The sequence below is a fragment of the Haemaphysalis longicornis genome, unplaced genomic scaffold, assembly GCF_048455015.1.
Source record: "Haemaphysalis longicornis isolate Haplotype H1 unplaced genomic scaffold, Haemaphysalis longicornis Haplotype H1 scaffold_9, whole genome shotgun sequence".
In the NCBI taxonomy this organism is placed as follows: domain Eukaryota; kingdom Metazoa; phylum Arthropoda; class Arachnida; order Ixodida; family Ixodidae; genus Haemaphysalis; species Haemaphysalis longicornis.
The window spans coordinates 165,550,257-165,571,668 of NW_027526460.1; the positions used below are offsets into that span (position 1 = coordinate 165,550,257).

The 21,412-nt window shown below is 46.7% G+C and overlaps 1 long non-coding RNA gene across 3 annotated transcripts; it reads right to left on the bottom strand.

The window, feature by feature from the left end:
* Positions 1–17,451: 17,451 nt before the first annotated feature.
* Positions 17,452–19,663, bottom strand: LOC144152133 (uncharacterized). 3 transcript variants are annotated; one of them, XR_013319071.1, is made up of 3 exons: positions 18,038–18,268; positions 17,738–17,959; positions 17,452–17,686 (listed from the first exon to the last, which is right to left on the bottom strand). It is a non-coding gene; the product is annotated as an uncharacterized LOC144152133 (long non-coding RNA). The 3 variants fall into 3 exon arrangements; XR_013319070.1 differs by having other exon boundaries at positions 17,452–17,668; positions 18,038–18,261; XR_013319069.1 differs by having other exon boundaries at positions 17,452–17,959; positions 18,038–19,663.
* Between the last annotated feature and the right edge of the window lie 1,749 nt (positions 19,664–21,412).

Below are 21,412 nucleotides of genomic sequence, written 5' to 3' on the forward strand. Positions count from 1 at the left end.
GCGCCGTGTATCCGGCTGTGTTATGTTATGCTGTGTTATGTGATGTTATAGAAGTACACATCTCTTCAGGCAGCGGGCGTGTGATTTGGTGCGTGTTTTGCGTCCTTTAAAGGGACCCTGCAACACTTGCCATCGACTACTAGTACTGTATTTTGGGATAAAGTCTATTGTCCCAGAAATCTCCTCCCGCAAGAATTATGAAAATCCGTTCACAATTAACGAAACTAAGCGCGATGAGAAATCGCGCATAATCGTTCCCTCTCAACTCGAGCGCGGACAAGGCGACGAAGCTGCGCGCTCTCTCCCGGAGAGGGGGGCGGCTCGCGGCGTTCCCTTCGGCGGCCTTCGATATATCACATGCCGGGTAGTTTTCTCCTTTTCTCCGCAACGCGGAGGGGCCTATTTCCGGTCTGGTGCCTCAAAAAAGCAGGCATGGGTGCCTGCTCGCAAGTGCGCGCTCGGGCTGGTAGGGCATTTTTTAAACAATAAACGTTTGTAGTCGAGTGGTCCCGTTGAAAGGGAAGTATTGAGCTCATCACTCAAACTCCGCGCGCACTCAAAACACAAAATAAACGGCAAAACTGTGCCTACAGGTTCAGGCATAGAAGAGGTTCGTACACAGCGATGACGACGACGGAAATGGGAGAATCTAGCCGCGAAGTTAACCAGTGACAGCCGATCGGGCAGCCATGGCCTATGTGACGTCCCTCAGGCCATGCATAATGAGAGGACAACTGAAGAGAGAGCGGTTTGTTTTTCCACGTCTTTCACATCGATTTGCGCGCTCACCGCTTCACGTGCACGTGTAATATTTGGCTCAGGTATTCCTGGCAGTGTAATCTAAACGTCGCGTAGGTTTACTTGCACTGCTCAAAGAGTGTTGCAGGGTCCCTTTAATAGCGCCTAATTTGTATATTTAATTGGCGCTTTAGCCCCACCTACTCGCTAGTATACATGTACCCTGCCGTTCGTAAATCGTGCGGCGTAAAACGTTACGCAAGAATCATTTAGTTTGCGAAAATACGAAACAAAATTTCCACTCGTTTCAAAGGCGGTGCCAGGCCAGCAGTGTCAGCTGAGTCGGCTGCGCAATTCTTGCGTTCGCTTGCACGCTCCCGATGAAGCAACTTTTTGCCGTTACCTCAGGATGTAAGATGAGCAGCGTTCCGTGTTTATGCTATCGTGAACTTTCCTTTGTCGACCGCACGCAAGAAGAAAAAAACTGTAACTGTCGTCAAACAGTTAAACCACCCTATCTGGCGATACTGTCCCACGCCGTGACCACCGCGGCAGCTCGCTCAAAAGAAAGCCGAAAAATCGGCTTCTTGCGGATATTATTTTGTTTAGCCTCTGCAGCTACTTTAAAGGTGTTGTGCCACCAAATTTTAAGTCTGTAAAAAGCCTGCTGTAGGCTTCCTCTGCATGCAACGACCCTCAACACGAAGTGCTGGGTACAGCAAGCGCTTAATATATATTTTAATTCGCTTCTAAAAATTACCTAAATGCTCTTCTGGAAATCGGGACCCATCGCTAGCGCCACTAACCATGACGTCAGTACCTGACGTTCAGGAACGGTGGACGAGCCCTACTGCGCATGCGCCAACTAGACATCAAAAAACAAAGAAAGCGACTTTTTTTTTTGCCGGATGTGACGTCATAATTAAAAAAAATGGCAGCTGTTGTACGTTTACTTTGCTGCGATCTTCTCGGCGTGATTTTTGTCTGCCGTTGCAGCGGTGCATGGGTGTTCGGCTTGCGATTGTGATAAGGGCGCTCTCAAAGAACTTCTGGAGAGCGCTCACGGTGGTGTGCAGCGTGTGATTGAGACGCTGAGTGTGTGCGGCCGCCTTATTTGCGCGTAGTGCGTTACGACGGTGAACACGGGCGTTCTGCATAAGTTGTGCCGCCTCGATTTGCGAGAGTGATGAGTGCGCTCGCGACAAGCTTCTGCGCTGCATTTTATTAGAGCACCGTGTTGAGGCCGCTGGGCGTTTCGTCTCCGATGTGCGAGTGCGCGTATGCCTTCAACATCAAACGGCGGTGCTATCATGGCCAGCCGCGAACGATCGTTCGCACGAAACTCTTGTCGCTCACCACACGGTCATTGACTAAGAAATATCAAGACAAGACTATTGCGACCGGCCAGCCACGAGCGATCGTTCGCACGAAACTATTGTCGCTCACCACACGGTCGTTGACTAAGAAATAACAAGACTATTCCGACCTACAGGCTACAAAGGTGATTCCTGCGCGTCGCTTTGGTTCGTCGAACCCCGTGTCTTGTAATCGCTGCGTGCTGTCATAAGCTCTTGACATTATATTCAGGAGGTCATGGTCCTGCTGCATATTCTTAAATCATTGCAGAGGACTCTTGGCGCGCAGAAATGAAAAGTTTGTAATTATCCACGTTAGTTTCGTTGGTCTCCAGAGGGTTGCTTTCCTGACGAGCGTATTGATGCGTATATATCGCGGTATGGGAGCTGTACAAATGTGTTGACGGATGTGGACGGGCACACTTTGTAGCTGTTCTTGGGGCGCTGGATATACGAGGAGTTCAAGGGTGTCTCGTCTGGTAGGTGGTTGAGGCGGGAGGTTTGGGAGTGATGGTAAGCTTCGTGCAGTTTATCTAACGTATTATGTACTTCCAGTTCGACCAACTTGCACGTGGGTGTCGAGAGGGCACTGTTCGGTCCGTGAAAATATTTATTTCGCCCACCACCATATTTGGTGCCCGTTTGTGCTTCTGCGATCAGCCTTCGTCGTGTTCTGCTTGAGCGTACACAGTGACAAAGTTTGATAACCGTAGCGGGACCCCGCACGACATGCGGCAGTGGGCCAAATTAACATTCTCAAATGCTATTTCCATAACACTGTTGGACACGAATTCTTGTAACTTTGTTCCTCCTGTGGCTACACAGCCCGTCACCATGATGCACAGCATATACTGAAAGTCACGTAGTTTGTTGTTCCTATTTCAATGTATCTTGATGGTACATAGGGCAGACAAGGCCCTAACAGGCGGTGGTGGGAGCATGCCGCATTGGTGACGACTTGAACAGAAACCGATTTGGTGCTCCACTCCAAGACTCAATGCACGCCAGGTGGCTGCATGCCAGAATTTGATACGACGAGAGTGCTGAAGTTGTATGGCACAAAACAGGAACGAGAAATCTTTGAGGCCTATGGGATAAAGGTGGGAGACAGATGCACTATAGAATACTGAATAATTAGTGTGAAGTGTGCAGCAGCTGTAATTGCTTTTTATACATGTGGTGTTAAAGCAGTGTCACATGAGGGTTTTGTTTACTTTGTAATCACTCTCAGAGGAAAATGAAGCTTCGTTGATGAAGCTTTCCTCTATCCTTTCCTTGAGTCATGCCTGACATTTGACCAAAATTTCCAAGATGAAGTCTCAACTAACCTGCATAGCCACCTTCATTCAGTTCACTGTTTTGATGCATATTTAAGCACAAAACCCTGGGACGTCTGCCATTAATCACTCATAAAAAACCCTTGATGCCCGCCACACTCACCACTACCACTTCCACAACTTTGCAAAAAACAGATGCAAGCACAGCCATGACAGATTCCACCGTGCTTCCCAGTAAGCATGTCCCTTTATCAAGAAGGATGCATCACACCTCAAGTACACTACGACGCATACAAAAGCTAGTGATCATCTACCTCATCTGGACATCACGCCTTTCTACAAGGGAATGAGGCGGCACACACTGCTGCCCTCAAATTTACTAGCCACGGATTCGTAGAAAGCAGAAAAGACCTGCCAGATTCCCTCGCGAACCTCTAAGTCCAAAGCCGTTTTACAGATGCCTACAAACCCACACATACTACAACACAACATATTACCCAACACGTGCCCCTATGAATGCCCACCCTGCAAAGGAAGGAAGGAGAGAGAGAGAGAACAAACACTTATTTCTAAGTCCAGGTCCTAATTTGAAAGTTCAATTTACCGGATCCGCGTAGTACTCCTGAATGCCTGGTCCTAATTTGAAAGTTCAATTCACCGGATCCACGTAGTACTCCAGAATGTCCGTGCGGATCCGGTGCACGTGTTTGTAGAGAGCTTCCTGGGCAGCCTAAATGTTCACTGTCGGCGGGGGAGACAGCCAGAGCTCCCAGGAAGTGATGAAAGTGAGGGATTGGGTAAGAGATGGTGGGGTGAAGTCCCAATTAGAATGAGGGACGGATGAGTAGAAAGAACACCTGGGGCAGGAAGGATGGCCAGGGCGCCGATAGATGCGGTGAAGAATGTGATGGGAGGGGAGTGAAGAGGTTTAAGCCTGTCGAATGAGGCACGCAGCCTCACGAGTTAGACAGGAACTGGGGGGTGGGTACAGGGTGCGTGATAGGCATTGGGCGTTTAATTGGTAATGGTGGGAAGCGCGGTGTTGAGTACGAACCGTCGGCGGGTGGTACAAGGTTGGCCAGGACATGGGCGGACCTGGGAAAGGTACTCGGGTGAGCGCGTCTGCTAAGGCGTTTCCGCACATGCCAGCGTGGCCAAGAACCCAAACCAGTGTGAAGCGTGGCCAAGGATTCGATGCAAGTATCGAAGTGACGAAATCAGTGGTGTGTGGGTGGGTCTCATGGTTAGCGAAATTACGAAGTGCTGACTGACAGTCGGAGAAGATATATACTGGCGTGGTGGTAGGAACATTAAGAGTAGCATGCTCTATTGCAAGGGCAATGGCGTATTCTTCGAGGGAGGTCGAATCCGGTGGAGGAAGAAAGGAAAGCATAGTGTTTAAAGAAGGGAGTAGGAGAAATGAAGCCATGCCCATTGAGTTTGAGGGTATGTAGGAGATAGTAAAGGGAAGACAGAGCGGTTAAGCATCCAATCAACTGCACCCAATGCTTATCAGTGATTTCAAAGAAATGCGTCAAACTTGCATGAAACACCTTACTGCATTTTTAACTATTGTTCATGAAATTATTTGTGTAAATTATACACTTATACTCAAGTGACCAGGCAGTATATTTGAAGGTGTGTGAACATTCGCAACTTAGAATACTGTGCGAGTACTTTTTGATATTCGATTTGCAGCTCTGTTTCAAATATTTGAAATTTACAAATAGTAGAGGAACGAATGTTTGCTCTATCTGAAGATGTGCAAACTTTCAAGCTTCACTACATGGTAAGACTAGTGTCACTATATACGGTTTAGTGACTCTAGGTAAGACCTTGCGGGTTGGTTTTTCTGCATGACACCGAAGCCGTGCCAAAAGCCTAATGCAGAAGCCTTGCACCAAGCAAGTGTTCACTAACTGTGCTGTATGTTAGGTCAAGTGCCACACTACAAAAGCAAAATTTATAATCTAAAATAGCTTTCCTATAAATATAATAGCAGAAGTGAGAAATAAAACATTATTGCTGGCTTGTTGGTGAGGTCCCACCGGCAATTAGCATGCGCAGCTTCCTTTCAATCATTGAGGAGAGTGGGGGGACTGCTGCCTATCATGCTGCCTAATATGCTTACTGTGTTCACAGCATTTTGAGGAGCCCATATTTCTTTATCTCAATATATGCAAAATTCTTGTTGCACTGGTTTGCATGTCTATGTTTTATTTTCTCTGTTACGTTAAATTTTTTGTATGTCAAGCGCAAGTACCTGAACAGAGATGTGTCTAGTTCTGACTGCCTAAGCTGTCTTTTTTGGTGTAGTTATGTTTTATACACTCTAGAAACACCAAAACAAAGATAGTGTGGTTTGAAAATATTCAATTCGTAGCCAGCTTTTACTATTCGTATTCAAAAATATTTTATTGAATTCACAGCCAAGTTTAACTTGTGTTCAATTCACAGACGCAAAGTTGATAATCACACACCTCTAAATATATATACAAAAGGTAAGTTGTCGTTTGTAGTGACAAGAAACACTCAGCTGCAGTGGCGTCGCTAAGGGGGGGCCGGGGGTCCCTGGGCCCCGGGTACCAGCCCCTCGGTGAAGGGGGGGAGGTGCCACTTGTGCCCCTACAATGTGCAATGCTGACGTCGAAAACTGGAAGACAACTGTAACGAGACCAAAGCTTTGGCCTGTTCAATTTACGTCCCCACCAGTCTATTCAAATTTGTTTCCTGGTACAATGGAAGAAAGCGAGGAGAATTTTGGCATCCAGGAATGTCGAGGATGGGTGCGGCTTAGGAGTTAATTGGCTGCAGGGTGAGCGGAGGCGAACAAGGAACGATTCCTGGAGAGGGGGTGCGTCGGTATACGACTGTGACGCTCGGAGGGGTGTAGCGAGCGAGCTTGCTTTCCAATGGGACAACAGGGGCCTAACAAAGCCCCTTCATCACGTCCAGGACCACTGTTGGGGCGGCGGACGAGATCAGTAGGGGGGAGGAGTGAAGGGGGAGGCATCCAAGCCTACGAGACTTTGGTCATGTGTCCTCGGCGGTTATTTATGTGACTTTTTTTACGCACATCAGATGTTGTGTACGGGTCATGGTGAATGTTTAGCATTTTCTGGAGTCTTCGCAGTGACGCGTTGGAGACCATGTACCCCGGTCCGGTTGTCATATTTTCAGAAGGAAACAAAGGTGAAAATGACCTGAAAAAAAAAATATGGGGAAGATTGAATCTTGAGGAAGCGGGGACTGATAATTAAAACGAAATGAAAGTAAGTGTGAAACATGCAATGAAGGTTGGTGCGGGGGAGCTAACTGTACAAATTAAGCCTGTGTTGGGAGGAGGGGTGGGAGCTCAGGTGTCCAACATTAGGTGAGACAAATGGGTTGTCGCGATTTCCCCTTGGTTGCACCCGATTCCTTCAGTGCTTGCACTAACCAACCAATTCGCAATTTAAGCAATTGCAAAGGATCTGATATCGGGTGTTGATAGCTCATTTTTTATGTCGTTGACTTTCCTTCATCGTGCCCAGTGACGCAGCCAGCACATGGCAATTGTACGAAGATGGCATTATATGGAAGGGGCGTATCCCATGCGGCCCCGTGTATGTAAACTAAAAGAACGGACGAGTAGCTTGTTGAACAAATTATGCAAGAAATAGAACAGTTATGTAGGCATTAATTTTATTTACCAAACTTTTAATCAGGTAAATCTACGTTTTTTTATTTCATTCCCCTGTAAGTTAAGAGCAATATAAATGAGTATCTGCGTTGCGCACATAAATAAAGCGGATAGCCGTGTGTTCATGTTCTTTCCATTTTACCATGGTTTCCGAGTGACCGTCCCAAGGAGTTCTAAGTGAAGAAATAGTTGAAGCTGATGACCTAAATATTTTGCTCTGGTAGGTTCATCATCTAGGTGGAGGGTGAGAAAAAAAAGGACAGGACAACGAAATTAAGTGCATAACAAAAAGTTAAACACCAGGTACGTCACCCACTTTCTATCATTAGGCATTCGATCCGCTGAGTGCTCCCATCCCGGAACATGGTCGGGAGACCACACGATAATTGAGGTGGGAGTGAGGGGCAGTTTCTGTGTTAGTGAAAGCGTTCTGCTGAGTGCTTTATGAACATTACTAGAAAAAAAATTTTGAAGACTGTGCGACAAAGGACAGGACGCCCGGTGTCGTATACAAGATTTTTGAGCTGAGTGCCCCTCCGCATGCAGTGGGGAGGAAAAATCTACTGGAACAACTCAGGCAGCACAACGACGACGTCTGGCTCCAAAACATCAGACCGCAAAAGAGACTTCGGTGAAACACTCCAGAAGCGTGACCAACTGGAGGAAAAGTTGCAAAGAACAAAATCCTTCCCTACGAACCCTCCACTTGTGTACATGCAGGCACCGCGCTCCACAGCGAAGCACTTTGTGAGTGACTGGCGCTACAACGCGACCCCAGTCACCCCTGAAGGAAGAGGGAATCGAGATGGGTCCCAAACGTCTTGTTCTTGGTTATTACTTTTGGTTGGAGAGGGCGATATTATTTCCTCAGCTACTGGGAAAAGGTTGTTTCATCTAGGATCTGTCTTGAGCTAGTCGACTGTACAACGACGTCAATGAAATTGTCACCAACAAATCGGGATGGGCGCGACCGAACGGTTGTGACCCAGCGTGTGGCGCTGATACACTCGGGCCCGTACGAATCTGATATTTTACTCAAGAGTTCTTTCTTTATCGCTTCGTAACCTCCTTCGATTCAGATTTCCTTCATTGACTAGTGGCTGCTTCACTGGTAAGCCCGAACCTCACATTTTATACTTTATACTGTGTTCGTTTTCCCAAGACGCCAATGTCAATTAACTTATTTGCAAATGTGTGGTGGAATCTTTTTACAACGTACGAAAGGAAACGACAACATTGTCGCAGACAAACATCCACACGACTAGCCGTGCACTGGCCGCTCAGACGACTCATGTACGGCCAGTCATCTCTTTCCCCGCTAAATGCTCCCTTTCTATCTGCTTCCATTCTCAGTAATCACATAACCATAGAAATAGAGACCCGACAATGTATCTATTTCAAACGTACTGAAATTCTCACTTAGAGAAATTTCCAGCAGTCGCATGCTGCCACAGAGGCTGCCTTTAGTGACAAACGGGCAGGCGCAGGCGGTTTTTCCTAATTTATGGGGCGGCCGTTTCCTTCACATTTTATACCACTTGTCCTGCACAATACTTGGAAATAGCTTTTTTTTAAGTCCGGCTGTTGTTTATTTGCTGGGACAACTTCTATTTCTCCCCCAGCCTTCTTTCACCAGGCTCCGCCTGTGGTCCTTCAAGCATAATTTGTTCAAGGTGTGTTCCTAGACACAGGAAAATTGATGCGAATGAAGCGACTATTTGTCTTGCATGTGTTGCCTTTAAACAGCCCTATCATTGCTGGCCACCCTCCTCCAGGCCCGCGGGACGTCTGCATGATTTAGTCAACACAGCGGGCTGCAAAGCTTTCCAAACGCCTCTGGCGACCACCTTATAATAAGTGTCGTTGTCTGACGAGGCCCGAGACTCTCTCACACCTCCATTGCTCTTGCAGGCATCCATTCGCTTGGTATCGGCTGTAAGATGTGGTACTCTCACACTGCCGCATATCAGCCTTCACTTTTCCCCTAACCTACTTTGGTTTGGCACATTACACCCTGTGCTGCCGCAAGTAGCTCTTGGCCACTCCTTTCTCGGCTGCTAATGGTGTTTTCGTGCTCACGAGTGACACACCATAATGCTCCTTACTGGTAGGATTTTTATCGATGCCTAATTCACTGAAAAGGTCAGTGTTGTGTATCAAGATCTGCACCAGAGTCGTCGTCTGGGGTTCTCTAAACCAAGCTCGTGTAGCTATTATTGCCTAAATAACACACGGCTTCTTATCTTGCTGCTTACTTTTCTAATATATTGCCAGTTCTTATAAATAACTACACATCAAGTATCCTGTGGCTTCATTTCGCATCACATGTCGCATATTATGCATGCTTGCATTGACGTTTCGAAGCCCATGCATTCAGTAGCTGTAAAATTTTTTTTTTACATTGGTATCCAAATGAAAGACAAAATTTGTCGAGACCAATCGCTCTTGTCGCGCGATGAGAGCAATGCCAAGTGACAATAGTGACAGAAATCGCTTTTGGTAGCTTTAGTCGCAAGTGTGAACCAGCGTTCATATGCTAACAAGAGAAGACATTAATATTATCAATAATAACAATAACACTAGTTTTATTATTAATCATTTTTTTGTATATGTGAGGGGGAGACAAATTTTCTGGGCCTCGGGTGCAAGTTTACCCAGCAACGCCACTGCTCAGCTTCCATTGCCATCACTGCTGGAGAGAGAAAACTGACAAGCAAAACCTCATCCCTGACTAATTTCAGTTTTAAGTTGTAGTGGTACTTTTGTGCTGTTCGACAAGCAATCACTTATTTGCGGTAAGATTGCTGCAGGCAAGTCCTCAGTCACGCTAAACACAGAAGAAATGAACTTGAAAGCATTGCACATCATAAGATCTGTTCCTAAAAGTACCAACTGAAGTACAATATTGTTCTTCGGCATGTGACAGCACACATCAAGGGCATATTGGGTGAACTGTCCAGCATCTGTTGAATGCATTGCATTATACCAGCTTGAACGTTCCTTTGAAGGGATAATTTTAAAAGCGGTAACTTGAGAGGGCCCACGAAAAAAAAAATGCTTAGCACCAGGGCTAAGTTTAATATTTTCTCATTCACTACTTGAGGCCTGGATGTGGATTAAGGCTTGGTTCCTACAGCCGGTAACAACAACAACAAAAAAAAAACTTTTGTCCTGTGCGCAGCCCTACCTCCCACCGGGCTGCATGTCCTATTATCAGCTGGCTTAAGGTTTCAGACCAACAAAGTGATTAGCAGACAGATTATGGGAGTTACTACACCTTCGCAATGGTGAACATTACCTGCCTGCCTCACGACTCCGAACACACAATTATACCTTCGCACAGGTTAACTCCGTTGTACTGGGACAAAAACACAGCCCTGTGGTCTACGTAGAAGTGGTCTACGTTTGCAGTGGCTAGCTTGGTTACGATGGGAGTGGTCATGCGCCATCCCAGTGCCCTCGTCTGACCGGCGTTGCTGCCTCTCGCCACGGTACGTAGGCGGCGAAACGCCCAGCGGCCTCAACACGGCGCTCTAATAAAACACAGTGCAGAAGTTCGACGGGAACGCACTCATCACTGTCGTAAATCGAGGCGACAGAACTGATGCAGAGCGCCCGTCGTCACCGTCGCAACGTACTACGCGAAAATTAGGCAGTCGCACACACTCAGCGTCCCGATCACACGCTGCACACCACCGTAAGTGCTCTCCAGAAGTTCTTCGAGAGCACCTTCGTCACAATCGTAAGCCGAACACCTATGCACCGCTGCAACGGCAGGCAAAAATCACGACGAGAAGAGCGCAGCGAAATGACCGCGCAACAGCTGCCATTTTTTTTTAACCATGACGTCACATCCGGCAAAAAAAAAAGTCGCTTTCTTTGTTTTTTGATGTCTAGTTGGCGCATGCGCAGTAGTGCTCGTCCACCGTTCCTGAACGTCAGGTTGACGTCAGTGAATTGCCAGCGCCGCAAAGTTTGTGACGTCATACAACGCTAGCGACTCGGGCGACGTGAACGTGAACTCCAGTTACCACAGTTTGTTTGGTCGCTTGGTCGTATCGACACACTATACCGATACGACGACGACGCGACGCCGGCGAGTCGTTAAAACTAGAGTGAACTACTCTAGTTAAAACATCGGCCGACTGCCGAATTACCAGACCGCGTTGTCACACCACGCCGACGGCGACACAAATACGTCGGCCGATGGAAAGTCGCCATAGTGTGACTGACTCGCCGACCGAAGACGCCAACAAAACCGGTCGCCTGACTGGTCGCACGACGCGTCGTCAATCGACCGAGAAGCGAGAACTGCGCCCCGACAACATTCGTGCCGCAATGAACGCGGCTCTATTTTGTTAGTTTCTGGAGGGTAATAAGCTCAGTAAGTTCCATGAAGCCCATACAACTCAACACTAGCGCTAATGCGATCCGTATTTTGGCGTTCGACGCTTCGGCCGTGCTCTTCGGCGACGCCGCTACCCCGGAATGTGTGTGCGATCGGCTCGCCTGTAGAAAATATAAGGTCAGTTTCGTGCAGAAGAACAGTTACGTAGGGTAATTTGGGTAATAAGGGATCAGTATCGGCAAAGGTTTTTAACGTAAAACGTAAAACCAAAGTACGGCAAGCACTATCCCTTCAGTGCAAAATCGCAGTCGCAGCCGGGCACACTTATTTTTGCGAGCGCTTTCGCAGAAGAGCAGAGTTGATGGCGATAAGCTGTCGCGGGGGCTTCGCGGAACCTTGCTGCGCAAGCGCTATTTAAAAAATGTGAGTTTACAAGCCAGGAATTCTGTAAACTAGCTAGTAAACACCGACGTACGACTCCAAGGATGGGCCTCCATCTAGTACACCGGCCATATCGCGAAGCGGAATCGTTTGTTCGCTGGCTCAGTGGTCTCGCGCGTTCCGCCAATCCGGTCAACGTTGCCGGTTCGATTCGCCCAGGCGAAAAAAACAATTGGAGGACCATTTGGACTTGCCGAAAACACGATTGGGCCAAATGTAACCATTTGTGTTTTCAAATGGTTCCATTTGGCCCAATCGTGTTTTCAACAGGTCCAATTGGGCCTCCAATTGTTTTTTTCACCTGGGCGCGGCGGGGGCAGCTTTTTTTTTTTTAGCGTTTTTTTTAGCATTTTTATGGTTTGCAAATCCATGGTTTTCATTTGTCTGCATCCGAGGATGCAGACAAAGAATCCAGGTCGGAGCTGTCGCGGCTTGACGTGACGAGTTGGCGTGTTTACTTCCGTGGTGAAGCACGTATGTGGAGGAGCAGACGCCGCAGTAAAGTCGCAACGTACCGCAGCGCCGCATGGTAGACACGCGTGGCAGAGCGTCCGCGCAACCATAGCCTCCTATATAACCTACTAAAGGAGGCTATGGCGCAACGCATTGACGTCACTGCTTGAATCGGCGCCCAGAAACCGAAACCGAATCCTGTTCACATGAATCGTGCGATAATAAATTTTTCACTCAGAATATGTGCGTGTGAGAGCATGTATCATGCTTTCTAACGAATTATAAAACGTTTGCAACAAAGAATGCACAAGCAACAAATTTGGTGGCACAACACCTTTAAGGGCTATTTCATACAGTATGCAGTCATTTAAACACGCCACAAAGTGCCACAACCAATTTTCACTCTGGCTTGTAATTGAAAACACATGGAGGGCGGCGAGGGTCGTCTGGTTTTGTACTACCCAGAGGAGTCGGCCGCTAGGGGCGCTGCATGTCGCCAAAACTCCAGCGCAGGAGGCCTATGAAGTAAACAGTTACGTTAGCCTACGGCTTCTGGACTTCTTCACGGCTGCAACAGCGGCTGGCCGTTCGCATCATACACGCTACCACTCGTATGTTGGAGGCCACGGAGCTCGGATCGGGTGCCCCCGCCCGGTCGCAACAGTACCTATAGATCTATTGTATTGCGGGTTGAGGGGGGGGGGGCAGGAATGGGGGGGTAGGAAAAATTAGCATCGCTTCCACATATTAGTCCAATCTTCTGGACGCAGTTCCTTTGACCAAACGCCGTTCCATGAATCGGTGTTCGATGAAACGACTTCTATGAAGTCGCATTCGATGTAACGGCGTTCGATTAATTGTCTGCAACCCGATGTTGCATGCTTTACGTAAAACATAGCTTGCATGTGACGTCACAGCAGCCATTTCTGGAGTACAGCTTTCACCACGCTTCTTCAGATAACCGTGGCAGATAAGTTCACAGCCTTCCGCCGTGCAAGCAGAGCTCCGAGATAGCCGCAACAGTGACGTCAGTGCAAGCTGTTCGCGCCTCGTGCTCACACCAAGGTGACAAGAACCGCCTGCCAGGAAAATTGAAGCGTGCTCAGATAAAGAGGTTCCACTTCAACAGGGTGGGACCACATGATCGATAACCGGCGCCCTTGCTCGTGACAAGTTTGCATTCACAATTTAGCAAGCGATTCCTCTCCTTTTAGTCTCTTTTACTTGCCTATTCGGTCAGTCCAAAACTTCTCTGGGGGCCCTATTCTCGACTGCACAAATTCCCGGGAAATTGGGCGATTTGCCGGAAGTCGTTTCTGATTGGCTTTCAATTTTGATCACGTGCTTTCGGTTGACAAAGCGGTTGTGTGTGCTGTCGTCATTTTGACGTTTTATGACGTTTACGTGCACCAGTTCTAAAGTTTGCCTTACTTCTCTATACTGAAAGTGCATAATACTTGACCGGCACTGAAAAACCAGACTAAAAGCACCAGACATGACAACGTAGGCCTGTCTTTGCCGGTCTTTGCTATTCAACAACAATAATGCCTCTAATACACACCCTCTCTGTGATTGGCTGAGAAGGCATGACGTAATTTAAACAGTTAGCGGGAACGACACGTCATGCATTGGCAACTTCAGCCTGCGTAAAAGTGACGTAATCGTACGTAACAGCTTGAACATGGCGGCTGCTTTTGTCGCAAAATAGGGCAAAATATTGCCCCGGCTTACGACGCCGCGAAATGTGCGGCGCAGTTTCGCATGCACGCGGTTTAAAGCATGTTTTCTACCGAAACAAATTATAGTTTCAACTGTTTCCAAGTTACCGATCACGGAGCATACAAATAACGTGCAGTATTTTGCTTTTATGTTTGGCAATAAAATAAAAATGATTTGCTTGGCGTAACCGCAACATAAGAGGGCAGTACAAGCCTCTCCACGACAAAAGCCCCAACCACATGGAGCGATTTTGCGAGCGACTTGGGGCGCGACGCGACTAGCGACGAACTACTAAGCCTTTATAGAAGGGCAAATAAAGATGTTTTTCTCTCTTTCTCTCTCTCTCTCCGCGCACCAAGTAGCTCATCGAATCGCTCGGTTCTGGGTCGCCAGAAACCATGGAGGAAAAAAAAAGCTTAGGAGAGGCCCCCAGCTATCCCAGCGTATTGGCAGAAGTGTGGAGGAAGTCACGTGTTTTCGGCGGCCATTGGAAGTCGCGTTGGCAACGGCGTCCTAGCAACGGCCCGCCCGCCGTCCGCCAGTCATTAGACAGATTTAGTTGGGCGCGCGCTCCGGACGAGCGTACGCCCCGGCGGGGCGGCTCGCGACTGCGCATGCGCAGTACGCCACGTAAACGCCCCGGCGATGCGGTGCTACGCACGCAACGGCTGGGAGCGTATGCTCCGGGGCGCTTGCGGGGCGTTGCGGACCTGCTGGGAGGCCCCTTGCTTTCAAAATGGCTGCTGCCTCGGCGATGGCGGCCGGTCGTGGCAGGAGGTTCCCCGACTGAAAACGCGGACCGTCGCGTGTTTTTCTCGTTGGGCGACAACGTTTCAGTTCCGACAGGCATGCAGACCAGAAATGAGCGACCAAGGACAACCTGGATGGCTCCCGAAGCGGGCGGCGGTGTTTGTGTGCGTGCCGCGGCGGTGGAATGCGTGCAGTGTTGGTGCAGATCGGCGGCCTCCATTTCGGGAATTCAAGAATTTTCGCCTGCGCCGTCGTCGCGCCCTCGGGTGCGAGCCGAGGACGTTGCGCTACCGTGTGAAACGTGAAGGATTTAAAGTTGGATTCCACGAATAAGAGGAAGTGAGTAATAGGAACTCATCGTGTACCTTATTGAGTTGCTACACCCGGGTGAAGTGTATCACTAAACCGCCGTGCCAGCCTACCCGCTGTTTCATTTTGCGCGTCGCATTAGCGTAGCATGCCATGCTCAGTTGTATTTGTCGCATGGTCCTGCCATATTTCAGAGCTGAATAAAGTGAGTATCCCGAGCACTGCGTGTTGCTTCAAAACTTCGGCGTCGCGCGGTTGAGCAAAACAATCGCGACGGATGTATCATATTTTTCCCTAATACTGAATCAAGGTAAGAGGGTATTTTTTATCGTACTTGCAAGATTTTTACAATCGAAACCAGCGTGAACGTATTGAAAAAAAAAAAAAAAAAAGAAACGCCGTCCAGCTACAGTTTGTCTTGGTTAGCCACGTAAAAAAGTTAAATTTGGGTACTTCGCGTTGGGTTCAACAGGTGGCGCCGCAAGGTTAAATTTGGGTACTTCGCGTTGGGTTCAACAGGTGGCGCCACAAGCGTTAGCGCACGCTACGAAAAACGCTGTACTAAAACTATCCATGGGCGCGTCGCGACGAGCGTACGCTCCGCTTTACGCCCAGCAATAGGCCTCCTGCGCTGGAGTTTTGGCGACATGCAGCGCCCCTAGCGGCCGACGCCTCTGGGTAGTACAAAAGCAGACGACCCTCGCCGCCCTCCATGTGTTTTCAATTACAAGCCAAAGTGAAGGTTGGTTGTGGCGCTTTGTGGCGTGTTTAAATGACTGCATACTGTATGAAATAGCCCTTAAAGTAGCTGCAGAAGCTAAACAAAATAATATCCGCTAAAAGAAGCCGATTTGTCGGCTTTCTTTTGAGCGAGCTGTCGCGGTAGTCGCGGCGTGCGACAGTATCGCCAGGTCGTGTGGTTTAACTGTTTGACGACAGTTACAGTTTTTTCTTCTTGCGTGCGGTCGACAAAGGAAAGTTCACGAGTAGCATAAACACGTAACGCTGCTCATCTTACATCCTGAGGTAACTGCTAAAGGTTGCTTCATCGGGAGCATGCAAGCGAACGCAAGAATTGCGCAGCCGACTCAGCTGACACTGCTGGCCTAGCACCGCCTTTGAAACGAGTGGAAATTTTGTTTCGTATTTTCGCAAACTAAATGATTCTTGCGCGAAGTTTTACGCCGCACGATTTACGAACGGCAGGGTACATGTACACTAGCAAATAGGTGGGGCAATAGCGCCAATTAAATAAACAAATTAAGCGCTATTCGCAAAACACGCACAAAATCACACACCCGCTGCCTGCAGAGATGTGTACTTTATAACGTAACATAACACAGCCGCATACACGGTGCGAGGCCACGAATATTTATATACGATCCCTAGTAGCACAGAATGTTGCCCGAACATTTCCACAACGTTTCCCCTTAACGTTGCCAAAACGTGGCTAATGTCCGCTTTTTTTAACGTTAGTGCAATGTTTCCCAGAAACATTGCGTCAACATTATTTTAGCATTGCTCCAACATGGGGGCAACGTTTTAAGGGTGTTGTTTTAATGTTTGGATAACGTTGTTTCTGACGTTCGTCAACGTTGCTACACTCTTGGAGCAACCTTCCAGCCACGTGCGGGACACATTTGAACAACGTTATGAGACGTTTTCTGATGACATTGCAGCAACTTTTCAGCTACATTTTCGCAACGTGCATACCACATTTAAGCATATCCCTGTACCATTCGGACGTTGTGATAACATTGCTACAATCTTGCAGCAACTTTAGATCCACACTTTTAACATGAACTTAGCATACAAAGAACGTTGCTGCAACGTTCAAGCAATGTTTTTATGAAGTTGCAATAACATTCCTACAATTTTGCGGTAACTTGCCAGCTATATTTTTCCAACGTGCGGGTAACATTTAGAAAACGTCGCTATCATGTTCGAGCGATGCTTCCTACAACGTTACCGCGACTTTACAGATACGTTTTTTCCCCACGAGGGCCGCATCCGCGCACTGTTGATATGACGTTCAAGCAATGTTTCTCTTACGAAGCGATGATATTGCAGCAATGTACAGGTAACTTACAGTTACATGTATCTAATATACATGCAACAATAACTAGATGAAAATATTATAAGTTAACTTTTTCCTAGACAGACGATTGTTGACTGCATGATAAGCGAGCACTTCAAACGTCGTCCTCATAAACTCCTGAAAGGTATAAACTGGCATTTTAGACTGCATGTTTATACATTTGATCCCTACACTGACCAACACACACAATTAAGGCAGTCCGGCAAAATAACAAACTAAGAAATGGCGGAATTTTAAAGCAAGGAACATGCCAGCTAGCGTAAATAACAACACTGACACTCTTTAAGATGAAAGAACATGTGCGTTTTATTTTACCATTAACAATCGATCCGAATACGTATTGTGTTAAAGCAATTGAATTTCGCAAGTACGCTGTTTCAGCCGTTGTCTTCGTTTTTCTCCTCCTGGGCTTGCTTGTTCTTCTGCCTTGACAAGTCAGTTTGATGACATACTTGACGGTCATGAACCCAGTAACATGGGGTTGTTACTGCCACGCTTCTGCGAAATGAAAAAAAGCTGTAGTTTAGGAGAAGTTGCAAAGTTGTTACAGCATAGACAATGTCTCACCTCTCAGAACACCAGGACTTTTGGCATACAATATGGCCTCATCAATTTTCTTGTACTGGCACTTCAAATGAGGTTTGACTGCCATTCCTGGAAAACAAACAAAATGGCATTGCTCTAACACACAGGGTGCTCAGAAGCTCACCTGCAGTTTGGATGACGCTTGCTGCCAGATGAGCTTATTCGTGTGTCAATGTTGTGGTGCTGGTAAATCATAAGGTATTTCTGAAACAAAACAGAGTGTATAGAAGTGGTTCAGAAAACTGAAGTGAAGCAAATTTTAGCTAATAGAGAAAACCTTACCTTTAGGAAGGAATATTATAGCAAAACAGGCCTCTTCACTTTTCACTTTGTCTTGCTTGTTTAACTTTTTCTAATGCCCGTGCCAACTTTATGACGCACATCGCTTGAGTTGGTTTCTCAAGCATCAATGGAAAACAGAAAAGGACAAAATACTGAATTATATAAAATACCTTACAGCTTTCTTTCCAGGCCATTGAGTAATTAAGTGAAAAGACTTCGATCAGACAGCTTGCCAGATAATTTTCAATTAACAAGAGAAGCCGACCAACTGATGACGACGTGGTACGTCGGCAATCATTGAAAGAGGACGATAATTACCTCAATGGCCATAAACATAAAAACGCAACGAACAAAAATTAGTAAACAAGGAAATGTAAAGAAGGGAAACGTACATTACATGTACAACTAGATGAAATTACAACCGTGTATTTTCTTGGTTGCCTAATTTTACCTTTTGCTCTCGAAAAATGTGCTAAAAACTGGCTTGAGCTGTTTTATTTTCTTCTTTTTATTTATTTTTGATCATTTTATTTATTTTTATTTGTCATTTATTTTCTTTATAGTTATAAGCATCCGACGTAGACCAGCCTTTCACATGGAAAATATGTGAATACTACAAAGACGTCAGGCGTTGTTTTACATCGTAAGATGGTTCGCATAAGCAGCTGATAACATATGGCTTAACTGCAACGCTAAATTGTGTTCCGTTACAGCATGCCGCCGAAACTCGCGTGAAATTAAACATAACAAAGTTATATTTATTAGTTGTATTTTTCGCGTTCGTGAGCAGCTGCGGCGAGAAGTAAATTAAAAGCCAATCGTACATATCAAGGTTCTTGCAGAACATATATACACTCGATTTCAGCATCATAACAAAAAATCTACTACTGAGCGCCCACCTGATTTCTCATTATACTCTTTCCATAAAATTTAAGTGAATACGTGTTCCCCTTTTACAACCGTACGCATTCACAAAAGCAAGGATATGCTTAGAAGTTAGAAACGGGAGGGCAATCCTGTTCCCGCTCTTTTACGAAGTAAACTGCATTCGAAAGAACGAGGCGAGCTCAGAAAATCGAGCGCTTACCTTCACTGGTCGGTTGCTATGAACTTTCCGGCCCGCAAATATTCGCCGTAACATGCGGCCACACAACAATATTTCGTATGACATGGTTCCTTCTCCATTCCGTTTGATTGTCACTATGGCTGCTCCTTTCTGAAAAAAGCGCGCGCATTTCGTCTACTCTTCCCAACCCACCGCCGGCTGCCAGTCGCAAAGGAGCATGAGGGGAGGACCCCTCTGCGAGGGGCGCGCACGTGTGCGCGTGTGAGAGGAGGGTAGGACGCTGGCCAAGGACGAAAGCGTTTTCTTTCTGTCTTTTTTTTTTTCGGCCATCCCCAACTCGCGCTCGGCTGCTGAAACTTCCTTCGCGACACACAGAAGGGACGGGACGGGACGGAGCGTCGACGAAAACAAAAAATAAGGCATGCAGGAAGAAAGGAATGCGCGAGACAGCGTGCCTGATTCCCAGCTGAAGTCTCGGAAAAAGGCGGGGTTCCGAGAACGCCTGGCGCCCTGCTGTATTTCGTTTCGCGCCAAGCAGAACGCGACAAGTGTTCGATGCATTGGAACCATAGGCGTGCGCACAGGGGGGGCAGGGGGGGCGGCCGCCCCCCCTAATCATCTGAAGGGGGCGCCAAATTTGCCCCATGCCTTGCCGATGTAACACAGGAAAGTAAAATTTCTGCTCAGAAATATTTTGTGTGTGTTGCAATTCCATCACATTGAAATAAAAATTTTATAACCATCCCTCTTTGCACTGCGTTCGCACCGCAAGGCCTTCAGTGAGAAGAGGTCGGGAGTTGCTCTGGGGGGGGGGGCGCAGCGGTAAGACTTTGCCCCCCCAAATTGAGAACTCTGCGCACGCCTATGATTGGAACCTCTTACGAATAAAAATTACACCAGGAAAAATCTGAAGATAGTGTGTGCAATGCTATTGGAAGGGAACAAGAGCAAAAATTTTCAGGTTACTTGGAAGGTTCGTTTGTATAATGAGAAAAGATCCTTGAAATAGGCCAATGAGCTTTCGTACAGGCAGTATCTCCTGGAAAATGGGTGTCACACCAGGGTTAGGTCTTTGTTTTGTTTTATTGTTTCATATATGTTACAATATCATGGTGCTCTGACTTTGGCGCTCGAGGTAGGTGAAATGTCTATGGGGAAGTTGAAATATAAAACAGCCCACTTCATGTTGTCTATTTCAAACAAAGGTGCAAGGTGTGGACTAGTTGGAACGTTCGCTGATCAGAGGGGCTATAACAGTGACTAAATGTCACAAGAAGGGGGCAATTTAAAGTACATGAACTTTGGGCTTGAATCTATTTCATAAATCAACCGTGATTACTGCGGCAATGTATATGCGAAGGGAAAACACGCGATTGTAATTAGCTGGCGACATGTATACGGCTCGCATACCCATATGATGCACAGAAATTTATATAGCTTGAAATTTATATAGCTTGAAATTTATATAGCTGGAGAAATTTATAAAATTTCTCCAGTAAATTAATTTTTTCGAGCAATTATGAGGATCCAGCAACAAGGCAATGTTTGAGCCTTCTATCTAGATTATTTTTGTTTAAGGATATACAGGCGGCAACATAAAACAACCCGGCCATGCATGCTTTAAAGGGGCCATAAATAGGCTTCCGAAGGTCGCCATTGTAATCGCGCAATCGCTAGAATACCCATTCACGGCAACATTTACCAAATATTACACCTATTACACCTAACGAATAAAAACATGAAGCAAAAATTTGGTGTCAGTACTCCTTTAAGAGAGAAAGTTAACAGTGCGAGTCGCTTGTGAAAACTTAGCGAAATGGAACTGGAAATTTTCCTTGTCGATGCACGATTACCTTTTTATAATGCAACCGTTTACTACCAAAGGAAGGCGCGCAATGTTTTAACAATAGGAAAGGAAAGTTGGGAAGTCATTTCTGGATGCTGTTTTCAGGCAGTTATGAAACAAATGTGCGCGAACTTCTTAAAAATACGGCCAACATGTCGAATGAAAAACACGGCGTATACCCGATCACTTTGTCTTTCCATATGGTGCACGTTTCCCAAAAGAACACATCTCCATTGTAAAGAGGCCGCGTTAAATTTCGGTATGATGTCATGGTGAAGTGAGCGGCTATGGAACGTAAATGAAGCCAAGTCGGAGTAGATACCATTTGACGATGGCATAAAAAGCTATTTTCTTGTTGAAATTCCAGTTTGTTTATTTATTCAGCAAATAATGATTGCAAGATAACACACGGCAATGAAACCCAAGTTCTCATTCGTGCCTCACGACGTCGAAATGCTGCGCC